The sequence below is a fragment of the Taudactylus pleione genome, unplaced genomic scaffold, assembly GCF_031769625.1.
Source record: "Taudactylus pleione unplaced genomic scaffold, aTauple2 ptg000334l, whole genome shotgun sequence".
NCBI classification, from domain to species: Eukaryota; Metazoa; Chordata; class Amphibia; order Anura; family Myobatrachidae; genus Taudactylus; species Taudactylus pleione.
Window position 1 is genome coordinate 1,804,217 of NW_028284735.1, and position 25,336 is coordinate 1,829,552.

A 25,336-nucleotide genomic window follows, 5' to 3' on the forward strand; every position below is an offset into this window, starting at 1 on the left:
CCATGGGCCTTTGCGGAGCTCGGAGTAAGAGTCACACCTCACGGCTCTGGGATCCGCCTCCAGCAATCATCACACATAGCTGCGGCCTACCAGCCTGAGACAAGAAAAGCGGGTCCGCCACGCACGGCAAGTAAGTTTGGAACTAGGAGAGGGCCAGTGTGTTGTTGTGCTCACTGCTGGGATAGGGGTGGAGGGTGAGGATGGGTGCTGGTGCTGTGCATGGATAGGGAGGTGGTGTGAAAGGGCACCTTCCGTGAGGGGACACCCCTTTTCAGGATCCCACAGGGAGGGGGCCACCCAAAATCTGGCCTAGGGCACTAATTTGGCCAGGGCCAGCTTTGCTTTAGGGTTCCAAGTAGAACAGAGTCCCAGCTCGGTTCTGTTGTAATTTGAAAGCTCCGATTTAAAAAGCAAATCTCAGGTTTTGGATAGCATGTAAACAGCTCCAAATTACATGATTTAGCTGTTTTTATCAATTGTAAAGAAAGCTGAAAACACACCAACATTTGAGGGCAATTTTGCGAAAACACGGGGTCCGTGCACATCTCTAGTTTACATTTTGGTGTGTGGCATAGTACTGTAACCACTTGCCAGGAGTTATTTACCCACCTGTGCTGAAGAAGGGGTAGCCTTATTGCCTGGACTGTGAGTGGACCATGAGGGCTGAATTTTTTAAACACTGTACTAGAGCTTATGGTGTTATATTTAAAGATTAGATACTTGGCTGTAATAATCATAAGTAGGGTTGCCAGCAGGGCCGGATTAAGGGGGGGCGACAGGGGTGGTCGTCCCTGGGCCCCCACACACGGCAGGGCCCCCACTAGCAGCGATGCAGCCGGTGGCTTGCATCAGGGTCCGCTGTCTGCACCCGCCGCTAGTGTAGTGTAGACCGCAGTGAGCGCGGCCACACTACACAGTTATAAACACACATCCACCGCCGGCAGATGTGTGTTTGTTACAGCAGCCGATGAGAGTCAGACAGACTCTCATTGGCTGCTGCATCAATGGAAGGAGCCAGCTGGAGCTCACTTATGAGCTCCACGTTCCGGCTCCCCTCGCAGCGAGTGATGATGGGAGACACGTCATGATGTCTCTCCCATAGTGCAGGAGAAGAGCCGGGACTCAGAGCAGACAACGCGGTCACGTCAGGAGCGGGGATTCAGGTAAGTTGTGGGGGGGGGTTGTGTGTGTGTAAGGGGCACTGCATAGGGGGGGACCGCTACAGGGGTCACTGTATAGGGGGGGCCGCTTCATGGGGGCACTGGGGGGGCGCTACTAGGGTCAACGCATAGGGGGAACTACTACTGGGGGCAATGCATTGGGGGGACAACTACTGGGGGCACTGTATAGGGGGGACTACTACTGGGGGCAATGCATAGGGGGCACTATATAAGGGGCACTGCATAGGGCGGAACCACTACTGGGTCTGGGGGCACTATATAAGGTGCACTACTGGGGGCACTGTATAGGGGCCACTACTGTGGGCATTATATAAGGGGCACTGCTCAGGGGAACCACTACTGGGGGCACTGCAAAAGGGGCATTACTACAGGGGGGACTACTACAGTCGGCACTGCATAAGGGGCACTGCTACTGGGGACATTGCATAAGGGGAGCTACTACAGTGGGCATTGCAAGAGGGGGCTTACTACTGGGGACTTTAAGGTGAAAAAAGAGGAAATAAAAATGTCCCTAGGGTGACAAGAAATGGTGGTATATAGGGGCCCCCACAAGTTTGTTGCCCAGGGATCCCACAGACCTTAATCCAGCCCTGTTTGCCAGTTTATCCACTTAAAAAGGTACGCTCACATATTCACAGCTACAATACAATTTGTTCATGTATAATGTATGCCTGAAGTTTTTACTGTGCGACCAGATGCTCCAATGGCTTCCCTTCCACACAGTACAAAATGCTCTTCTTAAAAGAGTCCCAATGATTTTTAATGATTCCTTACATTAAGTAATTCAAACAAAAAAAACAAAAAAATGGCAGCTGCTCAATCAATCTGGTAGTACATTTTCAGGTGCATGAAAGGGAGGGGTCATACCAAGTAGAAAAGAGAGGGGGGTTTAACCCCCTATTGTTCCTCAGCACACTGAATTATACTAGCAACAATATATGAACACTATATGGTAATATAATTTCAGAGATATTAGTTGCATGCATTTGCAAATACATGGGATGCTGCTAGGCCTCGTCAAGGCTTCTCTGTCACTAGCAGTCCCTACACTAAACGGTTCACATCCAGGGCACAGAGTACTCCAAAATAACGTCCAGCAGGACCCCCACAGGGCATCACATGAAAAATGGAAAAAGAGTGACAGTGCAGTGTAAAGTATAGAAGTGTGCAAGTAATTACTAAGTGTTAAGGGGTTAAAATATATGTGAAAAATTACATGAATAATAAACAAACATAAAAAGGTGATGTGAAAAGTAACTATCAAAGCTTGATGATAGATAAAATTGTGAGAGAAAAAGTATTAACCAATCAGCCCCTAACTGACATTTTTCAAACACAGCCTATAAAATGTAAGTTAGAATCTGATTGGTTGGTGATTTATATCTCACAATTTTATCCCTTATCAAACTTTGATACATAGGCCCCTATGTGTATTAAGTGGTGATGCCCTCAGGAGGCCCAGCCAGAGCAACCTCGGGGGCCCTACACCCAAACGCTCACCCCAAATGTATTTGCAAATGCATGCAACTAATATCTCTGAAATTCTATTACCATATATTGTTCATATATTGTTGCTAGTATAATTCAGTGTGCTGAGGAACAATAGGGGGTTAAACCCCCCTCTCTTTTGTACTTGGTATGACCCCTCCCTTTCATGCACCTGAAAATGTACTACCAGATTGATTGAGCAGCTGCCATTTTTTTGTTTGTGGTTATGAGATGCATGAATGAGCCAGCATTAGCAGGGCATGCTAGTTCTAGTAGTGCTAGTTGGAGTTCCCAGGGGTGACTCCAGGTAAGCTGGCTCTCAATTCGGATGCATTTATGTATGTGCCTTTATCATGAGGCCTTACATTTGCCAAAAATATATATGTGCCTTTATTATGAGGCTTTAATTGGCATACATTACATTTGGGGTGAACGTTTGGGCGTAGGGCCCCCGAGGTTGCTCTGGCTGGGCCTCCTGAGGGCATCACCACTTAATACACATAGTTACTTTTCACATCACCTTTTTATGTTTGTTTATTACGGGGCATTTGTTACAGTCATTGGGTAACATAGGAGAATTGAATGATGTCATATTAGCAACTTTGGACGTTAAATCGTTATACACGGTTATCCCACACCAGGAAGGCCTAGAATCTCTGAGGGAAGCTCTAACGACCCAGTCATCTAAGCGTATACCTACTGAATTTTTGATTGAACTGGCAAAACTAGTATTATGTGAAAATCATTTTCAATATAAGGATAAATTTTACTTACAAACATCGGGTACAGCGATGGACTCTAATTTAGCACCGTTGTATGCCAATCTTTTTATGGTCAAATATGAGAGTGAGCATATCATCTCTAGATACGGAGAAGACATTATACTCTATCGACGGTTCATAGATGATATCTTTTTGATATGGCGAGGTTCATCTGTTAGTTTCAAGCAAATGGTCAATAATTTAAACACATTATCTAGTCCCATATGCTTCACATATGAAGCTGATGCTCGATCCATCAATTTTTTGGATGTCAACATTAGTGTGATTGATGGAAAATTTGTCATCTCACTGTTTAGGAAACCAACGGATAGGAACCTGGCTTTGCTGCCCACTAGCCATCACCCAACAGCCTTAAAGGATAATTTGCCAGTATCACAATATTTGAGAGTGATGCGGATCAACACTTCAATGGAAATGAGAGAACTTCAGTTGCAAGAAATGACCACTAGATTTCTTGACAGAGGATATCAGCAATCATTACTGCGTAGATGTCTAAGTAAAGCTAATTGCATTTTTAATAATGTCTCTGATAAAGGGGCCCCCAATACAGTAAAGGATTCACGGATAATTTACACCACTACCTTTGATGGTAATGCTAGACATATCCAAAAATCTATTAAAAAATTTTGGCCTATTCTACAAAGTGACAAGTCACTTCCTTTTCAACACATGCCACCACCGATGATGGCGTACCGCAGAGGTCCCAATTTAAGGCAGATGTTAATGAGGCCGACCACATATCCAGGTAAAAAAAGTGAATCAACAGAATTGTTGTTACTGAGACCAGGAAGTTATTCCTGTGGGGGTTGTATAACGTGTGCATCCATGTTAGTGGGGCCCACCTTTCCACATCCCCAGTCAGGTATTAAAATTTCCATTAAGTACAGACTACATTGTGCATTAGACCATCTTATATATATACTCACATGCCCTTGTGGCCTATATTATGTGGGCCTCACTGCCCGCAGATTTAGAGTTAGGATTGCCAACCACTGAGCATCGATTAGGGCGGCCCTGCAGACAGGTAAAAGTGATAAGCCTGTAGCCAGGGAAAGCTTTTGGATACATAAACTCGACATAGTGATGCCTAGAGGGCTTAATGAGCACAATCCTCTAGGAGTTTTTCTTTAGTTATTCCAGGATCAATTTTTAATAATCAATTTAGCTGTGTTCATTTATCCAATAGTCTCCATTCCCCCCACTTGGATGGTAGATGTCATACTTACCCCTCTAATTATATTGTATTTTCATAAAATAGATATGCATGAGTTTTCACTCATTCCTCTTGGTCGATAGAATGTGTTATCTACCTTCTTTTATGATTTATGCATACACATATACCTGAAAATATTTTCTATAAGAAATGTTGTACATAAAATAATCTTTTGGAAAGATTTTTAAAAAAAATATTTTATATTGTCTTTGTTTCTTCTCTTGTATTGTCATTGGTGTCTGTGTTATAATAATCTTTAATAATGTTATTGTATGGTTAATGCAGTCTTCTTGTCTATCTTCGATACTTTTGGGTACAATTGAAAATTAATATCTATTACCAGCGTTATAAAGATATATAAATTACTAGGATGTATAAACTATCGGAATGTATAACACATTTTTGTATATCCAGGTTTGTACCCTCACACTTTTAGTCCTATCAGGTTACTGTAAACTTATACCTATATGCTCCATAACCCTTCTCCGTCATTTTGACCACGTGTGACAGTGCTTAGTCACGTGGCCGCTATTATGCATTACCTAGTATTCCTAGGAGGCGGAAGTTGCAGTGTGCATGACGACTTCTGGTTGGACGGCTTTTTTAGCCGGGACCGAGTAGGGAGCTTACATCCACTACGGTACATGAGTGTACCTGCGGCGGCGTGCAGCAAGTGGCGACAGGCTACATGACCTAACTTGGAACTTTGGGTAAGCGTTTGTGCATGTTGCACGATGGTTACATCACCTGTATGATTTGGTTATATGTGGGATCACAACCATGCTATATTCTCACAGGTCAATTGGTTGTCTTATTAACCGGTCTATGCCAGACCATGTCCCAATTTGCATATAATGTTATTGCCTCATGTTGAGATATCCAATCCATGCCGTCGCTGGACACATTGCTCTAGCATAATACAGTTTGCATGCCGGGAGCACAGGTTTATTGGCAGCTTATCAATGATTTGTTCACACTGTGGTGTGATGTCAGTGTCAGCCACAGTCATTTGTGCATTTTTTTATCACTTGTGGTTTTACAGGATCCTGATAGACTGGTTATTTAGATTTTTTCTTACTTTTCACAGAATGATATTATATTGTTGTCCTAATACAATATATTTGAGATGTGATTGTACTGAGGTCTTGAAAAAGGTCCAGATGTGTACCGAAACGTCGACCATGATCATATTCCTCTGATGATGCCTTATGATGAATAAAGTTTGAGATGTTATGAAAACGGCGAGTGCATCCTTTCTTCCAGGAAATCTACGTCTATATATATATATATATAATATATATATATATATGTGTGTGTGTCATATATATATATATATATGTCCTCAATCTGGCCCTGCACCGCAGCATGCGCTGTAACAGTTTTGCTGTTTGGGCATGCTGGACCTGTGACCGGGCATGCTGGGATCTGTAGTTCCACAGCAGCTGGAGTGCCATAGGGTACCTACCCTTGTTACAGCTGGTGAAAGGGGGTGGTATTAGTGAGTCTGTGTAGAATGTATATGACCTACTTGATGAGCTACACTCATGTTACTGTACAGCAGGTAAAAATGTAGACACAACTGGTGTAAATGTAATAATGGGCTGCGGCTTTTAAACATCAGCGAGACCTGTGCGAGACTGCCTGATGTTTTACAGTAGCTGTACTCTTTTAATAGTAAAATCAACCTGGTTTTGCCTACTAAAAGACTGCTACTTTAAAACATCAGGCAGTCTCGCACGGGACTGTACGAGGGGTTGAAGAATATGTCTCCTGTTGTACATATTCTGGACTTTCTTTCCAATAAACAATATCTGTAATCTGGTGCCCCTAAAAGCTCCCATACAGTACATCTGCGATGGATAAGGGCAATTTGTCCCAATAAATCACTAATGTATGTGCTTCCCCAATTGACGATTGTGATCAAAAAGTGATCGCAATCGCCAAATCAGGTTGTTCATATTGTTGGATTTCACAGATCATTTGGGGCTATAGATTGCTAGTGTATGGTAATGATCAGCCGATTTGCCGACCCTTACTAGTAAAATGATGGCAGTTCTGTCTTTCCTGAAAAAATCTGCAAATCACTGAAAGATCTGTAATGTTTGAGTTCAGATTGTTCGAATGTGAAATCATTAAATAGGGCAACAAATTGTCAAAACGTTAAATTGTGTTTTTCTGATTGCTGCTGTATGGGGGTTTTTATCCATAAAGGAGACTAGGCTAGTACTATGTAGAGATGATCTGGTTCGGATCTAAGAGATCCGAACCCACCCGAACTTAGTGATCTGAGCTGAGATCCGAGTCGGCTGGGGTTTTCCCGTCCGACTCGGATCTCAAAACGAGGCAAAATGTCATCATACCGCTGTCGGATTCTCCCGTGTTTTAGATTGTATAAAAGCTCCCGCAATCGCCGCATTTTCATTCTGGCTGTGGAGAGTGAAGAGGAAGGAGAGGGCTGTGCTGTGCTGTGCTGTGTGTTTAAGGGGCTGGCTACTGTTGTCACTTTTCAGGGGCTGTCTGCTTAATGTCCATCCATACTGCACACAGGCTGGCTGTTGTCACTTGTCATAGGGGCTGGCTGGATGTTGTCCACTCCGTCCATACTAGGGCTGGCTGCTGTGCTGGGCTGTACTGTGCCTGTGGATGGCTTCAGTGGCTCCTGTGTCACTACAGTCCATAATGGGTCCTTCTGTGTTGTCCAGGAGGTGCTCTGTCCATTAGGAATGTTCTTCACCCCCAATGTGAAAAAATTCAAGAATTTTTTTTTTTCTGTGTGTGCATTAGCCACACTTATCAGCAATGTAGCTGTGCCGGTGTGCTGCCTGTGTCGTTTATCAAGGGGCTGCTGTCTCATTCAGGGTGCTCTCCCCCCAAGTGTCAAAAAAAAGTAATCCAATCAATCAATGTGGGTTTTTTTTCTGTGTGTGTGAGTGTGCGCATTAGCCCCACTTATCACCAGCAACAGGGGTACTGCCTGTGTTGTTTATCAAAGGCCTGCTCCCTCTTTGATGGGTATTCTCCCCCCAAGTGCCAACAAAAAATCCAATCGATCAATCTGGGTTTTTTTCTCTGTGTGTGCACTTATCACCAGCAACGTAGCTGCGCAGGGGTGCTGCCTGTGTCGTTTATCAAGGGGCAGCTGTTGGGAAATGTTCATGTGGAAGCTTTGCAAAGGATTATTTTATAGTCAATTGTTTTAGAAAGCAGTTTCTGGGATGAAAATCCACTCCTAGCAGCAGAAGTTGGCGCAGGATTCTCAAGAAAGACACAACGTAAAACGTTAAGGGGTACATTTAATTTACTAAAGTAAGAGTTTTTAGAAGTGAGTTTTAGAAGTGATGTTGCTTGTCCATAGCAACCAATCAGATTCTAGCTATTATCTTCTAGAAAGTGCTAGGTAAATGTTAAGTAGATTCTGATTAGTTGCTATGGGCAACATCACTTCTAAAACTCACTTGTAAAAACTCTCACTTTAGTAAATTAAATTTACCCCTTAATCTTAAATCTTGCACTTGTCCACATATCTGTGCTGGTTAAGTGGAAGTTTCGAGGCCACTAACTAACTATGTTTTTTTTTATGTCCCTGTACAGGTTGGGAAATGCTTTTTCATATGGAAGCTTTGCAAAGGATTATTTAAACAGTCAATTGTTTTGGAAAGCACTACTCAAAATCTTCCTGGTCCCCTTCTGGGATGAGAAAATCCACTTTTTCCAATTTTATTGAATGTACTACCAATCAACCCTTCCTGTCCCTGCTTTCAACTACATACATACTCCAACTCCCTCAGGCCTCTCTTGATTAAAAAAAAACAATTGTATTTTCCTGATGTGCAATATTGAAAATTGAACTGCCACGTGTTTGTGCTGCCCACTGCTGCCGCTTAGCTTAGTCAGCCAGCTAGCTTGGTGCAAATTTTGGGCCTAAACTGGATGAAAACAATATAGTGAGTTGTGAGGTGGTCAAAATTGACTGGAAACGAGTGGAAATAAATGTTATTGAGGTTAATAATACTGTAGGAGCAAAAACAGGCTAAACACAGAATAAAAATCCAAAACACGGGGGTCGGCGCACATCTCTAGTACTATGTAGTTCATACCTCTATTTTTCTAATGATGGGTACACACCTGACAGATATATCTGCAGATCGAGTAATATGGGCGTTCATACACACTGAACGGCCCTCATCTGTCTGGCCGCGGGTCCTAGCAGCCAGGGGGCGAGTTGGGGGCGTATCCGCACCCCTCCCCGTGGCTGCAGCTGTGTGTATGGGCGATTGGCTGATCGCCTGTACACACTTGCCGATGGACGATATGTCTATAGACATATCTGTCCAATGGCTTTGCAGCACAGCCAATTCGATATGTCTGTGAACGATATCGTTCACAGATGTATCGTCTATACACACTGGCCTCGGCCAGTGTTTACCCAGCTTATGTAACCTTACCCTTTAATTATCTGCTTATATTTCCCCTTTCCATTCGGAATGGGTATGATATTCCGCCGGCCGCATGGCCGGCTGTTCGATTCCCGTCAGCGGCAGTCCGACAGGAGCAGAGTTAGAAGCAGCGGAAGCCCGACAGCGCTGGAAATCCCGATCGTGGTAGGTAAGTATACACTAACCTAACCCCCTTAACCCTAACCCTCCTTAGGGGTGCCTAACCCTAACTTCCCCCCAAAGTGCCTAACCTTTAATCCCCGCTCTAAGTGCCTAACCCTAACCACCCCCTTCCCCGCTGCCTAAACCTAAGTCCACTGGGGGGGGTGCCTAACCCTAAGTCCCCCCCGGGGGTGCCTAACCCTAACCCTCCCTCTCCCTAGCCTAAACCTAACCCTCCCGGGGGGGGGTGCCTAACCCTAAGTCCCCCCCGAGAGCCCTAAACCCAACCCTCCCCCCATGCGGCTGTCCGCTCGCGGCGCCCGGCATCACTACGATCGTGATGCTGGGCGACGGTCTCCCGGGGTCGGGGAAATGCGGGCGTCTACATCTAGACGCCCGGCATTTCACCCATACCGGTGGACAAGACAGTCAGGAAGCCGGCTGCCGGTATTTAGGCAGTCGGCTTCCCGATTGCTTCCCTTCCATTCTGACATCCTTTTGTTCCATTCTGGCATTATGTCTCTTCTATATTTTTCCTTATTCAGACAGGTGCCTGGCATCCATCAACATATACAGCTGCAAACATGTTCAGGACATAAAGCAGGTGGCTGGATGTGGGGGAGGGGTATGCAATGTGCTTATGCAGTTGGCTTTTTGAGTCAGGGTTATATGTGGTTGAGTCGCTCATATTTCTAACAGGGTATTTCATGCACTCTAATTGACTCCTTTAATAGCTCTAGTGTACAGCAAAACAGCAAGCACTAGACTGCTCTCAGTTTAAATTTCATACAGGGGTTGTTTAATTCCGTTACCTCTATACAGATGTATTATTCCTAATCCTGGTTCTACTTCTATTTCTTTCTTACATTCTTTAATGAATGCATTTAGTGGAATATATCTTTTTCTTCTCCTCTATTGTACTGTAGTATTGTATCCAATTTCCTGTACACTAACATTTGCTTTCTTCAGAGCATCACTTATCATTACTGCATTCAGCATTATCTCATTTACACAAACACAGGGCCTGATTCAGTAACGATCGCTATTGCGTATGCAGACGTGAATTCATACGAAACGCAGATTTGAATGTATGCTAATGCCTGCCATATCCAGGGCTGGCCCTAGCCAATTTGGTACCCTAGGCAAGATTTTGGCTGGTGCCCCCTAGCAGATAATCCCACCACCAATCTGCAGATTATGGTTGTTCATACACACTGTACAACCATCACCTGCGGTCCCGCTGGCCGGGGCGTCACATAGCGACCCCCTCCTCACCAGCGTCTGCAGCAGGTGTAAGGGCGGTTAGCTGATCGCCCGTACACGCAGCACGATGAGCAGTTATATCTGCCAACGGCTGTGCTGCACAGCTGAGCAAAATATGCCTGTGAACGATGTTGTTCACGGTCATATTGGGCGTATGGGATATATTGTGTATCTCGGCGGTCGGAATCCCAATGCCAGCATCCCGACCTCCAGGATACTAAATGGTAGGTAGCATGGTTGGGGGGAGGTATAGGTTTAGGGGTTAGGCACTAAGGGGGAAGGGTTAGGTTTGGGGTGCAGGGAGGGGGAGGTTAGGTTCAGGCACTAGGGGGGGAGGTTAGGGTTAACCCTGTCAGGATGCCGGGGTCTGGATTCTGACCACTGGGATCCCGACTGCCGGCATCTCATACCCAACTTGTTTGTACACACTGGCCGACGGGCACACAATATATCTGCCGATGTATATGTTGGCCAGTGTGTACCCAGCATTAGTGTTTATACGTAGATGCCAAAAGATATATATATATATTATATGTATGTGCTTAATACCAGTCACAAGTAAATATATACATACACACACACGTAATATGCACAAGGTTCCACCCCCCTCTCAGCCTGAGCTAACTTACCGTGAGACTCACTCTTGTTTGGAGGTCTCTGGTCAGCCAGGCTGGAGTGGGAGTTGCTGGGACCGTCCTGACTTCTAGGCTGTGCCTGTGTTGCAGTTCCCTGTGGTTCGATGGGCACTTGGCAGCGGGCGGCAAATTTAGAGGCGGAGCCGTGAGCTGTCACTCACGGCCCTGCTCCACAAAGGACCATGGGGCTGGGCAAGCACAGAATGCTCACCTGCAGCTGCGGCCATCTTCCCTGTCTGCTGTAGCCAAAATGAGCTCCTGTGCAGAAGCTCATTCTGACCTGTCTCTGGCTGAGGGGCTGCAGAGAGGGAGCTGTAGAGCCATGAAATGCCCCTTGGCATTCCAGATGCCCTAGGCCAGGGGTTCCCAACCACGGTCCTCAAGGCACACTAACAGTCCAGTTTTTAAGGATAGCCGTACTTGAGCAGAAGTGACTTAATTAGTACCTCAGTTATTTTGATTTAACCATCTGTGCTTTAGAATGGATATCACTAAGACCAGGACTGTTAGTGTTCCTTGAGGACCGAGGTTGGGAAACACTGCCCTAGGCATTTGCTTAGAATGCATAGGGCCGGCTCTGGCCATATCTCATCCAGCATAGAGACGCCCACTGCTGCTTTCTCACATCTGTAATACCTCTCACTCCTGCTTATACATCGGTAACATCGATGGACATCGGTATGTCGCACACAATTGATACAAGGTCTGACCAGCCGCAGAAACTGCAAATTTCGTCGCTTGCAGTAAGTACTGAAGCTGCGAATGCAATCGCAGTGGTTAATTTATGCACGCCCATGCAACGACGTTTGAAAGGGACTGACACTCCTGCGTTTCTACGACCACTCCCCTGTCACCACCCCCAAACGCTCACAGCCTGTCCATCACTCTGCGATTGATTCCTCTGTGTGTGCGAAATCGCAGTGCGATCACAGCACACGCGCAGTGCAGTTTATATGCATGCGCAGTTGCGAACAATCGACCGATGTGCATACATAACTGCAAATGTGTACGCTGCTGAATCAGGCCTACAGTCCGGGCATGAATGAAAGCTGTTGCCGATTTGCATCTGTGGTTCCAGCAATGTGGATTCAAATTTTAAAAATGAATATCCTATTTTGTGCTTTTGTAGCTTTACAAAACTTAGCAGTGCATATTGTAAATAAATCTGCTTTACAGTGACCTAACAATCTGCCATGCCGCCGTTCCTCCAAAATTATTAACCCATTCACTCTCAGTTCAGTTGTTCTTTAGTCATCTTTGATCTTTTTTGAAGTTCCATAATGCAAAGCAGCATGTTGCATTTTCATATAAACTGTGGGTCAGACTCCCAGCCAGCTGCGTGAGGACAGTGTAGTGAGGAATTTCATCTCCAGAAGACAGACACAGACTGCACTAGCACTCTTGATCCTGAAATAGAAAGCACAGAACCCTGGGAAAGAGCCCAGGGCTCGTGAGAAGAACCGTAGCATCACTGAGAGGATGTGTTTCCCCTCCCCATCCTTCTCCACCTTTCTCTGGGGGATCATTGCAAAGTGGTTCTTTGGGAAACAAGGACCTTAATCTGCAAAGAGTTTGTTGAGTGACAAGGGCAGCTGCAGAGGCTACAGACTTTAGATGATTAAAACTGTGGGAAGGGTATCCAGGGTGAAAAGGAAATGAGAGAAACGGAATGAAATTGAGGAGAAGCAATCCCACTTTAGTCAAAGAATTATGGGGGTGCAATGTTATTACCAATACAATTTTGTAAGGCAGATGCAATTATGGAAAGCAGAATGAGAAATTAGGTAGAAACAACAATTACATGGAAAGCAATGTGTGGGCTTATGCAAAGTTGAACATATACATACGCTTGTGTAGCGTATCTGACATGAATTCCCTCTGCGCATGCCCAGAAAATGAGAATGCAGAAATATAGAGTCAAACGCAGAGTCAGAGCCAACCCTGCTTCTCTAACACTTGATGTCATGACTTCACACTAGGGGAGGACTGTCCACATCAGGAAGTAGTGACCTTCCAGGAGCATCTTTAGGACATTTTGTGCATTTATTAATTATATGTATGAACATCATTATTGTTCTTTTATACATACTAATATTGATTATATTAATTCAATTAATGTAATTCTACTGCTGTTATTTTATTTCTACTTTTAGAGTGTGTGAAATAATAAACTGTTATACATTTTATACTGATTTCTAGTCCGGTCACGTTGTATATGCGCCGGAGTACTTTACATTGTCTACATTCGTAATAAATCTCTAGGAAGCGTTTGTCCATCTCCTGCCCCCTAGGCAGCAATTAATTTGAAACACCACATCACACAAAGAAGAGGGAAGCAAATTTTCTAAACAATCGTATAACCTAATAAATGGATTTGCCTAAAAATGTACAGGTTTGGCGGGCAGGAACATTGTCAATTGTGTGCAATGATAGTGTTTAGGCTCGTTATTGAGGAACTACTGAAGCTATTTTGGAATTATATGTTCAAGCATACACTGGCAGTCATTGTTTAAAAGAGCATTATGGCATTTGTTGAACCACAAACTCCACCATGCCCTTCAAGTTAATGATAATCGGTTCAGTGCTGCGGGCAGGTCCCCAGCGTGGCGGTGGTCTCAGGGGCATCAAAGCTCCGGCAGTGTTCCCACCGGCTTTTGACACTGAGTGCGGTCATGGTGGCTCCTGTCTGGCTAGCTGTGTCTCTGGAGGGTCCACAGTGTGCTGGCATTCCCGCTGGCCCCGGACACTGGCCGCCATGTTTATCCTTAATCAGCTGACCCCAATGGGTATCCAGGTCGGCGGCCACCTGACCACATTAGCCAATCCCGATGAGGCACAGGGTATAAAGACTCACTCCCATGCTAGTTGCGCTAGTCACTCTGATGACTCCGGCTCCAGTGTATTCTCCAAGTCTGGTTCCACTCCAAGGGGTACATTTACTAAGATGGGAGTTCTATTTAAGAAGTGATGTTGCCCACAGCAACTAATCAGATTCTACTTCTCATTTATCTAGTACCTTCTAGAAGATAATACCTGGTATCTGATTGGTTGTTATGGGCAACATCACATCTTAATAGAACTCCCATCTTAGTAAATTTACCCCTCACTTCAGTGTATTCTCTAAGTCTGGTTCCACTCCAGCTCCAGTGTATTCTCCAAGTCCAGTCTCACTACAGCACCTAGTGCATTATCCAAGTCTGGTCTCACTACAGCATAAGTCCAAGTCTGGTCTCACTACAGCACCTAGTGCATTATCCAAGTCTGGTCTCACTACAGCATAAGTCCAAGTCTGGTCTCACTACAGCACCTAGTGCATTATCCAAGTCTGGTCTCACTACAGCATAAGTCCAAGTCTGGTCTCACTACAGCACCTAGTGCATTCTCCTGGTCTGGTGTGGTCTCACTACAGCACTTTGTGCATACTCCAAGTCTGGTCTGGTCTCACTACAGCACCAGTGTATTCTCCAAACTGGTCTCATTCAATTATCAGTGTATTCTCCAAGTCCGGTCTCACTACAGCACCTAGTGCATTCTCCAACTTTGGTCTCACTACAGCACCTAGTGCATTCTCCAAGTCTGGTCTGGTCTGGTCTCACTACAGCACTTTGTGCATACTCCAAGTCTGGTCTGGTCTCACTACAGCACCAGTGTATTCTCCAAACTGGTCTCATTCAATGATCAGTGTATTCTCCAAGTCCGGTCTCACTACAGCACCTAGTGCATTCTCCAACTTTGGTCTCACTACAGCACCTAGTGCATTCTCCAACTTTGGTCTCACTACAGCACATAGTGCATTCTACAACTTTGGTCTCACTACAGCACCTAGTGCATTCTCCAACTTTGGTCTCACTACAGCACCTAGTGCATTCTCCAACTTTGGTCTCACTACAGCACCTAGTGCATTCCCCAAGTCTGGTCTCACTACAGCACCTAGTGCATTCTCCAAGTCTGGTCTCACTACAGCATAAATGCATTCTCCAAGTCTGGTCTGGTCTGGTCTCACTACAGCACTTTGTGCATACTCCAAGTCTGGTCTGGTCTCACTACAGCACCAGTGTATTCTCCAAACTAGTCTCATTCAATTATCAGTGTATTCTCCAAGTCATGATCCACTCTGGTCGCAGTCCAGCCCAGTGCTTACCATAAGTCCTGCTCTTAGTCTTTGCTATATGATAACACCCACATATATTGTCCTGTTGCTTATTCCATCTATGAGGAGGACTTCTATACAACCATCTCTACTGCAAACCTCCCATACCATCAGTGAGCAAGTACCTGAGCCTCTACTGAGCAGTCCTAAGTCCCCAGTCCTGACAATATGATTATTTCTAATATAGGGAATTATAATTCTGTCTATGCAATCCATTGTGACAAAAAAGACATAAAGTCAACTTATCTGCTGACCCCTAATGCCTGCCAATAAATGACTTTGGGGCCTATTTATCAATAGGTGTCCAATTTCAGAGAAAAGTCTGATTATTGTTGCTGCTTACAACAGTGCTGCAACTGAGTGAGTATACTTTGCTGATGCATCAAGTGTAAGTATGTATGTGTACTGCTTTGATATGTGTATATATTGGGGATGAGTGGTTCAGATTCTGTGGAATCCGAACCGCTCTGAACATCGGGGATCTGAGTCCACCCGAACGCTGATCGGGTGTTCCCCGCCTGACTTGGATCCCCCTTTGAGACCAAACGGCAGCCTCCTGACCCCACAGTAACAAATACACATCCGCCAGTCACGCAGACTCTCATTGGCTGCTGCGTGCACTGAGGGAGCCGGATGGAGCTCACTCTTGAGCGCCGCCACTGTGTGGCTTGAAGGGGGCCCCCACAACTTAGTTGCCCTGGGGCCTCCACAGACCTTAATTTGGCCCTGTCATCAGCAGTACAGGCACTTAGCATACACCTCTTAATCAGTCCCATTGTAAGTAAATTTGAGGCAATTCGAGTCCTGTACCTAATATTTTTGATAAGAGGTGTATTGTGGATCAGCGAGAGTTTTCACAACATTTCCAACCCTAGCAAATCATAAAGAGCCCTTCCTTGTAATGCACCTTGATACACCAATAGACCAAAAAAATTGTAATATGACATCGTTATACCGACATCATGCTGCAGGACAAATGGATGGATTGCATAATTCATATGTAGCATAATAATCTGTGAGCCAAATATAAAATATTTATTTTAAAGGGTTATCAAGACATACATATTTTAAGAATTTGCTTGTTCAACATTCCAAACTGTAATTAACATGTTCACATATGTATGAAAGTAGTGTAGGAAATGGGATACACAGGGATATATTTACTAAAGTGCAGGTTATTTTCTAGAAGGTGCTAGATAAATGTTAAGTAGATTCTGATTGGTTGTTATGGGCAACATCTCCACTTCTAAAAACCTGCACTTTAGTAAATATACTCCACAGCCTCTGGAGGGATTACTATATATCAGTCACTTGGATGCTATCTGTACTGTATGGTGGTCACTGGGATGTTGTCTGTACTGTATGGCTTTCATTGTGATGATGTATGTACTGTATTGTTATGGGATGCTGTCTGTACTGTAATAGTTGTCACTGAGATGTGCTTAGTATTCTATGGTGGTCACTGGAAAGCTGTCTGTACAGTAATAGAAGTCACTGGGATGCTGTGCATCCTTTATGGCGATTACTGGGATGCTGTCATTATTGCATGATGGTCCATTAGATGCTGCCTGCACTGTATTGCGGTCACTAGGAGGCTGTCTGTACAGCATGCCATCTTTACTGTATGGTGGGTTCTGGAATGCTGTCTATATTGCATGTCAGTCATATGGATGATCTCTGTATTATATTGTGGCAATGGCTAATGGTTTGCTAATCCAGCCTACATTTCTATTGGATCCCTCGTAAATTTGATTTGGTCCTGTCACTTTTACATGAGGCCACTTTCAGAATTTTTTACAGGGTCACTTTTAAGTTCCTAATCCACCCTTGGCCACTAAACACTCAAATGGACAAGAATCTATAACAAGGTACAAAGATCAGGTGCTTTCAATGTCCAAACAGTCAACAATAATTAGACTGGAAACTCACAATAAATTTCAATGATTTTACAGTTGTAGATTTTCCAACTAATCTTATATAGGGCCTTATTCAGAGACAATCTAAAATGCTATTTGCAATTTTTTGTGTCTGAAGATTTTTTCTTTCTCACTGACCTTGCGCAAATTATCGCAATCTACACCAAGTGAACAGCCACCAGAACACCTACTGGAGCCATTGCAGCTGTGCTTATGAATTTACAAATACTCACTGAAACCAAATCAAACGTTCCCTTTGTGGCATTTTACACTGATTTTTTTCTGGAGTGGGAGTGGCTACACAGGCTGGATTTTGGTCATGCCCCCTCAGTACTCGGCCCCTGTGGCTGTCTCAACATCTCTGCATTTCAGTCTCAACTCATCCTGGTGTGACTAGTGGAGGGAGCCACAGCCAAGGGCAATTGAATCTGAATTGTCCGCAAAAATATGAATGGATTGTGATCGTATTTTGATAGTCCTTTTCATACTGACTCTGAATAAGGCCTTTGTTTATCCCTGTGTGCATATGAAAAATGAAAAAAAAAAAGACCAATATGACATCAAAGGATGAAAAATACACAAAAGCCTGTCAGATGTGTCCCATATTGGCTTTCTTCTTTTCCATGTGTTTACAGAGACACGTTATAGGAGAAGTTGGAAAATCTATAAACCACCAGGGTATGATTGATAAAATGTATCATGACTGTTTCTATTCCAATTGTTATCGACTGTTTTGGCCAGGGGCGGATTGGGAAATTAATGTGGCCCTGGAAAAAATTGTGAAAGTGGCCCTATCTGCGCGCGCCGAAAAAGTGGGTCTGGCCTCGTGGAAAGGGGTGTGGCCTAATGCGGAAAGCCATGCTCGCAAGCCACTCAACCTGTTTTAGTCATGCTGGGGGCGTGCCCACCGCTCCAGGAGCTGATGGGCTTCCCCACAGTCCCTCTCTCCAGTGAATAAGCACAACAAGCATGTGAATGAGCATTTTCTTACCTTTATTATTTCTGTGCAACGGGAAACCTCTGAAGAAATTGATGCTCCCTGGACAGGCAGTGTCTTGAGTTGGTATTTACTATTCATGTACAAGATCCCATGGTCTGGAAGCCGCCTGTATGTGTCGCAATAACACCAATGTCATTATCATGCAACAGAGGTTCAACCAGATAATAAATGTGGGTTTCCCATATCAAACAATTTTAGCTTAATAAAATATAGTTGCTCAATTGGTACCATTTGCATCAGTAATATGATTTCATTAGAATTGTTGTCTTACTGATGATTACTGTCCCCCAATCATTTCTTCTAATAGTACCAGCGGTCCTACCATCCTCTATTTGTGTCTCCAGCACCATCACCTTAGTGTGTCTCCAGACCATCCCTCCATGTGTCTTTTCAGCACTATCCTTCTGTGCCTCCCCAATTACCATCATCCTGCGTCTCCCCAGCGCCATCATCCTGTGTCTCCCCAGTGCCATCATCCTGCATCCTACCCTAGCACAAAATAGCCCTCCTCCCCACAGATCATCATCTCCCCTTAGCACAGAATAGCCCCCTCCACACAGATCATCTCCCATTGGCACAGAATAGCCCCCCAGACACAGCTCATCTCCCTTAGCACAGTATAGCCCCCTTCCCCTCACAGATCATTATCCCCCTTAGCACAAAATAGCCCCCTCCCCCACAGACAGATAATCTCCCTTTAGTACAGAATAACCACCCCCAGACTGACAGACAGAACATCATTCCTCCCCCACCCCAGACTAGTACAGAATAGCCCTCCATCCCCCAGAGACAGATTTTCATCTCCCTATCAGCCAGTCTGTCTTTAAAAACAAATAAGGCATGACTCCTGCAGCAAGTGCCGATGGAAGTCTCTGACAGTTTTGTTTGTCTGTCTCACAGGCAGCCACCCCAGCCGAGTTCTGCCTGAGTCTCACAGGCAACCAGCCCAGATTGTCTCCTCTCCACTCTGAACCCTCCTTAGGCTGGGAAGGTAAAGTTTAACTTCACAGCCTGGGGAGGGGACAGAGTGGAGAGGAAACAATCGGGCTGGCTGTCTAAGCGGCCCCGTTACCCCACTTCCTGCCGCCGGCCGCGGACCGGCTGCTCTCTTCTTCCGGGTGCAGGCAGTGTAGGAGACTGCTCCCTTCCTGGTGCAATTGTAGACAGTAAGTAAAGCCCCTTCTTGTGAGAAGAGGCGGGCCATGGGCAGCAGAGCACTAGGCTAACTCTGACAGGCAGCTGGGCTGCCTGTGATTCTAAAGACAAGTGACAGCCAGGTGATGCAATTTGGGGGGTGGGGCCCCAATTGACAAGCAGCCCCACAGACCAATCGGCCCACTAGGATTCTTCCCGCTTAAAGTAAAGGCCAATCTGCCCCTTGTTTTGGCCATTGAAAGAATCTCATCTTTGTACTTTATTTTATGAGTTTAGGGGAAACTATCACCATTAAAACCAACTGGTGTCACAAGAGGCTGCAGGTCACCAAAGTGCCTACTCATCCTCAGTGACAGGAGCTAAATAGACAACCTGATAGCTGGTCCGGCACTTAAAACTTAATTTGGTATATAACTATTAGGGTCAATTGGTCGAGTTGCAGATAGGATAAGAGTGGGCCATCACCAGGGGCGGACTGGGCCACCAGGAGATCGGGACAGTTCCCGCTGGGTTGGCTCAAATGTGCCCCTCCCCCAGGGCCAGCTGCTAGTACTGAGGTGTCTGGTCTGGATGTAGGCAGTGCAGGCTCAGTGTCTAACACTGGCCGCGCTGGAAGCACCATAGCAGGCTGCATCTCTTAGAGGGCTGCTAGCTGCTGCAGACTACCGCGTCAGTGTACCTGTCTGCTGAGTGAGTGGGGGGCGGGGCTCCACTCTCTGCATTGAAGCAAGTAGACAGCCCCGTACCCTGCCTTAGACACCGTGCAATGAGAGCAGCAGCATAGGATGTGTGCACTGTGCAGGGATCTGTGTAACAGGAAGGGGAGGAGCCAGGCAGTATCTGGTAGGGATGGGCAGAGTGATTCACTGTTTTGAGTTGACCCACATGGCTCAACTCAGTGGAGTGGAGTGTCTCAAAACAGTATCTCGGGATACGGCTCTTTAGAGCTGTAGCAAGCAGGGGTGCCGGCGACTCCAAGCCCTGGTAGCAGCAGCACGACTCCGAGTGAGGCCCGTATTCAATTAGACGTGAAAAGCCGAGAACCGCAAAAAAGTATTGCAGATGGGGACTTTTCGCGTGGTGGAAACTTATCTACATATTCAATTCAAGCCGCTTTTCACATACGCGGAAAATCAATGCAATGTAATAGGCAAAAAAGATTCACCTGTGAATAGCGGGAGAAGAGAAGTGCAATTTTTTATTTTGGGGTGCATAGGTGGGGAAACCACTCAGAACCCTTGGAAAGGACAACTGTGTCAAACAATCCCCACAAAAACCTTAGAACGCCAAAAAAAGTACTTTCATTTTGGGGGCAAAAAAGTACAAAGTGGGGGGACAAGCATAAAAACTAGCGAAATAGACTTCTTGGGTGTCCTCAAGTACAGGCCAGGTGTTTTTGGGATTGCAACAGGTGCGTTTTTCACTTTTTTTCAAACTTCACTTTAGCATCTTTAAAATATGCTAGCACCCATTTTCAAGTATCCCAAATTTGACAGGACTACTTATTTTCACCAAAAATTACTGCTAAATGCCATTCTTCACCACTTTTCAAAGGACGCTAATAGCAAGCAATAGTCAAAACTTAAGTTACACATAATAGCTTTATTAGGGCCTTAGTAATCATCTATATTGATCCCCAATGTTAGTGCATCTTTTTGGGGGTTCAGGCTGATTTCCCCACTTCTGACAGTAGTTTCCGCCTGTTTCACATTCGCCGGGTCCTGTTTTTGCGTGGTTTGGAATTGAATAGGGCGAATAGTGGGGGCGCGCACAATAACTTTCTGCATCCAAAACATGCGATGTAGGCGCAAAGTCGGGCAGGCAAAACTTTATCACGGACGCAAAACTAATTGAATATTACCCTGAGTCGCTGACAGCTCCACCCCCTGCACTGCTGATCCGACCTGACCATACTTCCGCACTGAATCAGTGCACACATACCCCGACCCCGGCGGTAGCGGCTCCCACTGACAGAGAGGCTAGAGAGGTGGGTTTCTCGACACACCAAACGTTGAATGACTCAAAGCATTTGAACATCTGAATGATTTGAGTCATTGTGTTGAGACACTCACTCAGTAGCCATTTCTAGTAGACTGGGCCCGGGGTATCTCTGAGAGCCAGGTGCAGCTGCAAGCATCACAGAGAGGGAATGGATCTTCTTCAATGCTGGCAGCCTGGCAGCATCATGACTGTGGCTGGTGGGTCCAGCAGGTGACTGTCAGTGCTGTTATAAAGGGGCTGTTTTTATATAGAGGATGCAGTGTTATATAGGGGGCTGTGATGTTATATTGGGGGGTGTAGTGTCAGAGCCGGCCCTAGGCATAGGTATTCTAGGCAAATGCCTAGGGCGTTTGGAATGCCTAAGGGGCATCCAGCGGCTCAGTACTGTTAGCGGTGCAATGCACTGGGTCCCGCAACAATGTAGGGGCTTGCAGCCAGCAGTACTAATAATGAGTCACACACTGACTCATTATTACAATACTCTGCGCTGCGGCTGGCCTCGGGCAGTCTGACTGTGCTGTGGCTCCTTCTTATTCTCGCTCTGACCTGGCTGTCACTATGCCTGAGACCAGGGCCGGATTGAGGGCAACATGGGCCTGGAGCTGAAAATGACCAAGGGCCTAGTATGAGAAGCAGAGGAGGTGTAACCAGTGCTGTGTGGGTGTGGCCAGTGCCATGTGGGCTTGTACATCCCTATACTCTCAGCCCCAATGTCTCCCTAAATATGTAAAGGAAAAACAATGCTTCATTTTGTGAGGTAAACATAAATACCATTTCACTACTTATGATTTATGTGGAGAGCAGATGGCCAGTCATCATCATGTTGTCATGACAATGGGCCTATTTTTATGTGGAGGCCTGGAGCTGTAGCTCCATCCGCCCCATTGTTAATCTGGCCCTGCCTGAGACCATCCCCTCCCCCTGAGTCCCCATCCCATTCTGTCTATACTACATACATGCCCACTCGTTTTCCTGCCTGAGACCACGCCCCCTTACCCCGGGTCTCCGCCCCCTGTCTATTCTACATGCACACTGCTTTCCCTACCCGAGACCCCGCCCCCTAACCCCTTCCTCTCCAGTCCCTTCTCTGTGATCATCTCACAGGCTCTTCTATTTCCTCTCCTATCCTGTGCCATGGCGCCCAAGCAGGAACCACACAACTTCTTCCAGGACAGGTAAGTGCCAGTATCATCTAGGGGTGTGGTCATGGTGTATTACTGTAGTGTGTGTGTGTGTGGGGGGGGGGTGTATTCATTTTATGTGTATGTGTGTAAGGGGTGTGTTTATACTATCTGTGTTATAAGTTATATGTGGGTCACTGATCACTGTTCTGTGTTTTATGGTGCTCACTGCTGTGCACTCCCCACTATATGGTCCTCACTGCGATGAACTCTGCTTTATATGTCCCTCACTGTGACACACTGCATTATATGTCCCTCACTGCTGTGCTCTCTGCTATATATGGCCCTAACTGTGACGTGTTCTGCATGCATTATATGTCCCTCACTGCTGTGCTCTCTGCTATATATGGCCCTAACTGTGACGTGTTCTGCATTATATGGCTCTCACTGCGACGCACTCTGCATTATATGGCCCTCACTGTGATGCTCTCTGCTTTATATGACCCTCACTGTGATGCACTCTGCATTATGTGGCTCTCACTGTGACACTTTCCCCCGGCTCCCCCCGCAGCGGATAATGGGAGAGATGTAATGACATCTCTCCTATAATGCACTGCAGAGCGGGCCGGGAGGATCGAACAGCGGTGGACAGTGTGTGTAAGCCTGGCACAGGGGGGAGGGGGGCTACTAGGGGGCTCTGCATAGCTGGTGGCCGCTACTGGGGGCACTTTATGGGGGGATGGCTGCTACTGTGGGCACCAAATAGTGGGGACCGCTACTGGGAGCACTTTATGGGGGTGGCCGCTACTGGGGGCACTGTATAGGAGGACTACTACTGGGTGCAATGCAGAATAGGGAGGACTACTACTGGGGGCAATGCAGCATAGGGGGGACTACTACTGGGGGCAATGCAGCATAGGGAGGACTACTACTGGGGACAATGCAGCATAGGGGGATTACTACTGGAGGCACTGTATAGGGGGGACTACTACTGGGGGCACTGTATTGTGGTGGTGGCCGCTACTGGGGGCACTTCCTAGGGGTTAATACTCCTGTGGGCACTGCATAGGGGAGACTACTACTGGGGGCACTATATGGTGGGTGGCCCCTACTGGGGGGCACTGCATAGGGGGGACTACTACTGGGGGCACTGCATAGGGGGGTAGCTGGGGAATCATTTTAAGTACTTTTTTAATGTATGCTGTAGTTATTCAGAAATTATGGGGGGAGGGGGGCGCCAGTCCAAAGTTTGCCAAGGGCGCTCGGATCCCTAGATACACCCCTATGTAATAGATACATAAAATAGGGGCAGATGAATCACAATTTTATGTCCTCTGCCAGTCTCCTAAAGCAAGGAAGAGTATGTATGAAGAGGTGGGGGAGAGTGTCTGCAGAGTGTAGTGTGGTGGGATTATCTGATAGGGGGCACCATCCAAAATCTTGCCTAGGGCAACAAATTGGTTAGGGCCGGCTCTGTGTAGTGTTATGGGGCACATCCACTAGACGATCTACTCCCTGTCCAACCTCTTAACGATTTTCCCTTGAAGTTTCCCTTGAAATTTGATCTTCCACTCTGAACGATTTGCAAAAGATTTGCAAAGGATTTGCAAAAGATTTGCAAAGGATTTGCAAAAGATCTAACGATAAACTATGTTGTTTCAATCTGTGATTGAGAGCTTTCAGCTGTAGTGGGCAGATAGTGGTTCATCGTTTGATCGTTCAGTGAGAACGATGTGTAAACGATTTGTAAGCAATCAAGTGAAATTGACCTGCATGTTCAGTCGATGGAAGAGACGATCAAACGACCAGCGGGAGCGCGCATCGTACATCGTTAGAAACAATTACTGCACGATTTGCAAACGATGTTCAAACGATGTTTGAACGATTATCGAACGATTTTATCATTATCGTTCAATCGTTCAACTTTATCGTCTAGTGGATACCCCCCTTTATATAGGGGACTGTATTATAGGGGGGCTTTTATTGTTGTATGGGGGCTGTGGTTTTGTTATAGGTCGATGTGGTGCTATAGCAGGCTGTGGTGTAGTTTAGGGGGCTGTGGTGTTATATAGAGGGCTGTGGTATATATATAACTGTATTTCAGTTTTGTGTCTGTGGTATATACATTTGTGTGTCGACATATAGGGGGCTTCAGTATTATATAGAGCTGTGTGTTGGTGTATACAGGCTGTAGTGAGTGTATATCACTAAAGGGAGCCCCATGCTATGTGTCTGGGCTTTCTCCCATAGTTTCCTTTCAAGAGAATATAATTGTTTTATCGCACCCTAACTCTCGTCTAAAGTGACGGGAGAAGGGGTGCTATATTCAGTTGTTTTTAGGCGCCCATTCAAATTTCCCATGTAGCGCCCAAATAGACATGGTTTAGCTGCGTAAAACGGCTAAACCCATCTATAGTCCTGCTTTGGGTGGCCAAATTGCTGACTTATCGCACTTTCCTGGTCACCTGCCCGGGTGGCTGTGCGCAAAAATGTGAGCTCCTCTGGCTGTACGCTCCCCGGACAGAGCATCAATTGAATTGCTCTGTTGGGTGCCAGTCGCTATCAGCCGTAGGCGAAAAAAATTGAATTCCCCTCATTATGTTCTTATGTTGTTGTGCTGTAACTTTCTGCTGTGTCTTAAGTTCTGGATTGTTAGATATCTGCAGTGGCTCATCACACCTGTTGCGAGCAGAGCTTAGCTCCAATTGGGCAGTGTTTGGAGCTTCTGCGCATGAGCAGGGGCTCATTGTAAGGTGTTAGTTGAGGGGGAGCAGCTGTGCATGCCCAGCCACAGTAGCTCCTGCCATGGGACCTGATTCAGAGCCGCTCGTAA

The 25,336-nt window shown here is 45.8% G+C and overlaps 1 long non-coding RNA gene across 1 annotated transcript; it reads left to right on the top strand.

Annotated features, from left to right (window-relative positions):
• Positions 1-5,235: 5,235 nt before the first annotated feature.
• LOC148508922 (uncharacterized) lies at positions 5,236-8,482 on the top strand. Its single transcript, XR_015869526.1, has 2 exons — positions 5,236-5,374; positions 8,256-8,482. It is a non-coding gene; the product is annotated as an uncharacterized LOC148508922 (long non-coding RNA).
• The last annotated feature ends 16,854 nt before the right edge of the window (positions 8,483-25,336 follow it).